This window comes from Hyperolius riggenbachi, chromosome 7, assembly GCF_040937935.1.
Source record: "Hyperolius riggenbachi isolate aHypRig1 chromosome 7, aHypRig1.pri, whole genome shotgun sequence".
NCBI classification, from domain to species: domain Eukaryota; kingdom Metazoa; phylum Chordata; class Amphibia; order Anura; family Hyperoliidae; genus Hyperolius; species Hyperolius riggenbachi.
In genome coordinates, this window is record NC_090652.1 from 263,720,601 (window position 1) to 263,726,600 (window position 6,000).

At 41.2% G+C, this 6,000-nt stretch overlaps 1 long non-coding RNA gene across 1 annotated transcript in view; it reads left to right on the plus strand.

The window, feature by feature from the left end:
• The window catches only part of LOC137525839 (uncharacterized), a 182,150-nt gene extending 177,861 nt beyond the window's left edge, over positions 1 to 4,289 (plus strand). Inside the window, exon 3 of the long non-coding RNA XR_011023027.1 lies at positions 4,151 to 4,289. This is a non-coding gene — a long non-coding RNA (uncharacterized lncRNA). The remainder of the gene's footprint in view (positions 1 to 4,150) is intronic.
• The last annotated feature ends 1,711 nt before the right edge of the window (positions 4,290 to 6,000 follow it).

Sequence of the window (6,000 nt, forward strand, 5' to 3'; positions counted from 1 at the left end):
TAGAGCGACGTATGGGGTACGTTACAGCCAGAAAAAGCGAAGCTTCCGAGAGAAGCTGTCGCTTTTTCAGCGGGGGAGAGGAATCAGTGATCAGGCACCATAGCCCGATACACTGATTGCCTGGCTAACGAACCGCGGGCCGGGAGCGCGCGTGCACGCATGCGATCGGCCGCGGGAGCGCGCGGTAGCGCGCATGGTTCCTGGACGTAGTTTCTACGTCCAGGAACCAAAATAGGTTAAGGAAGGGGAGTAGCAACATGAACATCTCAAAACAACTCTCAAATGACCTAAAGACAAAAGTAATTCACCATCATGGTTTAATGGAAGGATACAGAAAGCTGTCTCAGAGATTTTAGCTATCTGTTTCCAGAGTTAGAAACATTTTGAGGAAATGGAAGACCACAGGCTCAGTTCAAGTTAAGGCTCGAAGTGGCACACCAAGAAAAATCTCGGATAGACAGAAGCGACAAATGGCAAGAACAGTCAGAGTCAACCTGCAGACCAGCACCAAAGATGTACAACATCATCTTGCTGCAGATGGAGTCACTGTGCATCGTTTAACCATACAACACACTTTACAAAAGGAGATGCTGTATGCAATAGTGATGCAAAGGGAGCCTTTTCTCCGCCCACAGCGCCGCTTGAGGTATACTAAAGCACATGTGGACAAGTCAGCTTAATTTTGGAATAAGGTGCTGTGGACTGATGGAACTAAAATTGAGTTATTTGGGCATAACAAGGGGCTTTATGCATGGAGGAAAAACAACACAGCATTCCAAGAAAAAGACCTGCTACTTACAGTAAAATATGGTGGTGGTTCCATCATGCTGTGGGGCTGTGTGGCCAGTGCAGGGACTGGGAATCTTGTCAAAGTTGAGGGACGCATGGATTCCACTCAGTATCAGCAGATTCTGGAGACCAATGTCCAGGAATCAGTGACAAAGCTGAAGCGGCGCCGGGGCTGGATCTTTCAACAAGACAACGACCGAAAACACTGCTCAAAATCCGCTAAGGCATTCATGCAGAGGAACAAGTACAACGTTCTGGAATGGCCATCTCAGTCCCCAGACCTGAATATAATTGAAAATCTGTGGTGTGAGTTAAAGAGAGCTGTCCATGTTTTGTAAAGAGGAATGGTCCAAAATACCTTCAAGCAGAATCCAGACTCTCATTGGAACCTACAGGAAGCGTTTAGAGACTGTCATTTCCGCAAAAGGAGGATCTATCAAATATTGATTTCATTTCTTTTTTGTGGTGCTCAAATTTATGCACCTGCCTAATTTTGTTTAAACAATTATTGCGCACTTTCTGTAAATCCAATAAACTTCATTTCACTTCTCAAATATCACTGTGTATATATCCTATATGATATATTTAACTGACATTTTTTATCATAACAACCAACGATTTATACATGAAAATCATGATGATTAACAAGGTTGCCGTACCCCACTATATATATATATATATATATATATATATATATATATATATATATATATATATATATATATATATATATATATACAGTGGGTTGCAAAAGTATTTGGCCCCCTTGAAGTTTTCCACATTTTGTCATATTACTGCCACAAACATGAATCAATTTTATTGGAATTCCACATGAAAGACCAACACAAAGTGGTGTACACGTGAAAAGTGGGACGAAAATCATACATGATTCCAAACATTTTTTACAAATAAATAACTGCAAAGTGGTGTGTGCATAAATATTCTGCCCCCTTTGATCTGAGTGCAGTCAGTTGCCTATAGACATTGCCTGATGAGTGCTAATGACTAAATAGAGTGCACCTGTGTGTAATTTAATGTCAGTACAAATACAGCTGCTCTGTGAGGGCCTCAGAGGTTGTCTAAGATAATATTGGGAGCAACAACACTGTGAAGTCCAAAGAACACACAGGACAGGTCAGGGATCAAGTTATTGAGAAATTTAAAGCAGGCTTAGGCTACAAAAAGATTTCCAAAGCCTTGAACATCCCACGGAGCACTGTTCAAGCGATCATTCAGAAATGGAAGGAGTATGGCGTAACTGTAAACCTACCAAGACAAGGCCATCCACCTAAACTCACAGGTCGAACAAGGAGAGCGCCGATCAAAAATGCAGTCAAGAGGCCCATGGTGACTCTGGATGAGCTGCAGAGATGTACAGCTCAGGTGGGAGACTCTGTCCATAGGACAACTATTAGTCATGCACTGTACAAAGTTGGCCTTTATGGAAGAGTGGCAAGAAGAAAGGCATTGTTAACAGTAAGCATAAGAAGTCACGTTTGCAGTTTGCCACAAGCCATGTGGGGGACACAGCAACCATGTGGAAGAAGGTGCTCTGGTCAGATGAGACCAAAATGGAACTTTTTGGCCAAAATGCAAAACGCTATGTGTGGCAGAAAACTAACACTGCACATCACTCTGAACACACCATCCCCACTGTCAAATATGGTGGTGGCAGCATCATGTTCGGGGGTGCATCTCTTCAGTAGGGACAGGGAAGCTGGTCACAGTTGATGGGAAGATGGATGGAGCCAAATACAGGGCAAACTTGGAAGAAAACCTCTTGGAGACTGCAAAAGACTTGAGACTGGGGCGGAGGTTCACCTTCCAGCAGGACAATGACCCTAAACATAAAGCCAGGGCAACAATGGAATGGTTTAAAACAAAACATATCTATGTGTTAGAATGGCCCAGTCAAAGTCCAGATCTAAATCCAATCAAAAATCTGTGGCAAGATCTGAAAACTGCTGTTCACAAACGCTGTCCATCTAATATGACTGAGCTGGAGCTCTTTTGAATGGGCAAGGATTTCAGTCTCTAGATATGCAAAGCTAGTAAGAGACATACCCTAAAAGACTGGCAGCTGTATTTGCAGCAAAAGGTGGTTCTACAAAGTATTGACTCAGGGGGCCGAATATGTACGCACACCCCACTTTGCAGTTATTTATTTGTAAAAAATGTTTGGAATGATGTATGATTTTCGATCCACTTCTCACATGTACACCACTTTGTATTGGTCTTTCACGTGGAATTCCAATAAAATTGATGCATGCTTGTGGCAGTAATGTGACAAAATGTGGAAAACTTCAAGGGGGCCGAATACTTTTGCAACCCACTATATATATATAGATATATATATATATATATATATATATATATATATATATATATATATATATATATATATACAGTAAAACTCCCATTGCCTAGAGCTCAGTTAACAAAAATTATAAAGCAATCCTGGCCTTGCAGGATTCATTAATCTACTTGTACACCTCTTTATACAGTAATAGACCTCTGTTTCGTTAACTTCAGTCTGACCTTTGTCTTAATTATGTTTTAATTATTGTATTTCAAGATGAATACATTATAGAGCTTATGGTTATTGTGGGGTATAGTACTGTTTCTTAGCTAGGCCTATTTTTAACATTGAATCTCAAGCAACCAGAAACTACACTTATCCGGCATCAGCCAATCCCCGTTGGTGCCAGATAATTGGAGTTTTCTCTCTCTCTCGCAACATAATTATTTGAAGTTTGACTTTTTTTGTTTTAAAAACACTTTTCTTTTATTGGTCGGATGAAATATGCTAATTTTTTGAGATAGGAAATGTGGGTTTTCATGAGCTGTATGCCAAAATCATCAATAAGAAAAACAATAAAAGGCTTGAACTACTTCAGTTGTGTGTAATGAATCTAAAATATATGAAAGTCTAATGTTTATCAGTACATTACAAAATAATGAACTTTATCACAGTATGCTAATTTTTTGAGAAGATCCTGTATATACACACACACACACACACATATCCTCATACGCATATTCTTTTTTTAAGTAAAGATAACTTTCCTAACATTGCTTATGGAAAACAACTAATGGCTTAGTAATATCAGAGATCAGATCTACTAAATCATCTAGATATCAGGAGACCTTGTGTTCCTCTAGTTGATATTTTTTTCCTTATTTGATCTTTTTAGCTTTCTGTTGATACTCAAGTAACATCACGGACAAAAGATCTCTGGAATATTTTTATACAAACATCGAGCTCTAAGCCATCTTGATTGTTGCAATGTTAACAAAGGCTACATCTAAAGAGCGAGACTTTCTAAAAAAGAAAACACACATTTTTTTTTCTTATTTCTAGGGCATCCCTACATTGGACCTTGAAGTCTTGAAGTGACAGACATTCCGACAAGAAGCTTAAAACCACATATGAGCTTAACAGCCTGTCCTCTACTACAAAGCCAATGGAAACATGACAAACGGGGAAGGGAATAGCCAGAAATCACATATAAAAAGTAAATAGAATAAACAAACAAAAGATAAGCTTTTATATATCTTTGCTGAAGTGGAGAAGGTTTGCCAGATTGTTTATTTTGTAATATAGAAAATATAGTAACATCCCTAGCAAGCAAAGCTACAGGCTAAATAAAGAGCTGCCAGTTGGAAAGAGGGACAGTTGAAGGACAACTTTACTTTTAAAGCCTTCTTCAAATAATATTTTTAAAAGGATTGTCTGATCAATAATGCATAAACGTTACATACATTACTGATGTTTTCTGTGTTAGATATATCTAAAAAGGGGCCTCTCTGTGTTAAAGACTATGTTTGCCGTTAGGCAAACTAGGCTCATACTTACCAGAGACTTTTGGTGGCTGTTGCCTAAAGGTGTGGCAGAGATCATTACGAGATTGGTGTTCAGTTTTTGCCCTTTTACAAGTCTGACCCAGACAATTGCACTTTAGGCCAATACAAACAAAAAGCTGAAGCTTGATGATGTTTGACTGTGTGTATGTTTGGCAAGTCATAGGCAAACATAGGGGGGATTACAGCTGCCCAGAATCCCCCCTCAGACCAGGGCAATGCAGTGTCTGGGGGCAGGTACAAGTTGAGACACCATAATATCTGCAGGTATCCTGCAGCTCGCAGCGCTGCCCCCTTTCTTTCCCTGCTTCAGTTGACTTTGGATTGAACAGCAGCAACATGTGTACAGAGTATGGAGCAGCTCTGGGGGAATTAACAGAGTCAGGTATGAGCACAGCCCTGTGCCCCTGCTGGGTAAATGCTTCACTTTCCCCTTCATTAGCAATGTCAGCTGTCCTCATTATTATCTGTATTCAAACAAATCCTGATCAATCACATTGACAGTCGGTCGGAAAATTGCATTATGTGTACCCAGCATGAAGTCCTACCATATTATTATACTGTATTGTGTGTGGCTGAGGGAGGCCTTTTAGGAAATCCCTCACTTGAAAATCCTGGCTTTGCCCCTGCAAGTAGAGTAGTGTTCCCCATAATGCCCGACCTCTGCCATGTTGCCTTGGTTTAGCAATCAGGGCTAGGGAAAAGCAAGGATGTACCTTCTCTAGTTTTGGGGATGCCCACCATTTACTTGGTCTTTACCTAGCTGTAAGGTCTCTCCACCGCTCATGGTGGCGGAACGCCTAGACCCACGCTGAGGCGAAAGCCTTGGGGTCTCGGCAGGGCTCTGATGTCAGTGGAGCGCATGGTGCTCAGTTCCTATTGGCTAAGCAGCGGACGTGTCCTCAGTACTCGCTCCGCCACTGTAAACAGTGAGCACGTGTGTGATGGTGTTTCAGCTGACCTGCTGACTCGCCGCTTCGTGATTGGGCACTTTGGATTCCTTTTTGTATTGATTGGTTAGTCCTTGTATAAAAGTTAGGTGAGTGCCCTCAGACATCGCCCATGATAGTCCCTGTTAGGCTTGTTGCTGTGACTGTGCTCACAGCCATTGATCTTGTGCCGACTTTGTCTGTATCTTGACAAAGATTATTTCTAGATTGATTTCCTGTTGCTGACCTCTGCTTGTTCCTGACCACGCTCTCTGATTGGATTACCCATTGCCGACTCTGCTTGTTCCTGGATATTCCTGATTGCTGCCTGGATCGACCCCTGCTTGCTTAAAGGTTTTCCCATGAACTCTGCCTGGACTAACTTCGGATTGAACTGACCACGTTTACTGTTAAGTGTTGG